We start from the raw sequence: 633 nt of genomic DNA on the forward strand, positions 1-633 counted from the left end.
AAATACTCATTATTTGCCCAATCAATACAGCTCAGTGAGAGGAGTTTTCTCTGATATTGGTGGACAGGATGAAGAACAGGGCTGATCCATAGGTGGTAACCAGGAAAAATGACTCTAGGAAAAAAACATCCCAGATTCTGAATAAATGACACCAGACTCTGAATAAACCCATTGCAAATCTCTCAGCCCTGTTTTTATGAATGGAACAATGGGCTGGGTTATTGTAGTGGAGGCTCAATTCCTTTTTACCGAGGCGCCAGTCATCAGATTGGTCCTTAGCATACTGGGCCACCAGCACCCTTTCCCTTTCATAAGATCAGACAGCATACAGTTTTCTTCCTTATAAACGCTTTACTTGCAGAAATATTTTCTCCCCTGACAACCCCCTTGAAGGTATCCCAGGTTTTCTGCAGAGACCCAGAGTTACCTTCCTAGTAGGCCTACAACACTGGAAAAACAAAAGTCGTTCTAGGATCTGCAATCCAACCCAGGGCCAAACTCCCATTTCTAAGGCAAACCAGAGGAAGGAAACAACTGAAGGGGAGTAGGATCTGACAGACCCCTCGTCAAATATGTCACATCCTTCACCAAGGGTAACACTTACCTATTACCAAAAGGCAAATCTATCCTTAA

The sequence above is a fragment of the Pyxicephalus adspersus genome, chromosome 4, assembly GCF_032062135.1.
Source record: "Pyxicephalus adspersus chromosome 4, UCB_Pads_2.0, whole genome shotgun sequence".
Lineage (NCBI taxonomy): Eukaryota > Metazoa > Chordata > Amphibia > Anura > Pyxicephalidae > Pyxicephalus > Pyxicephalus adspersus.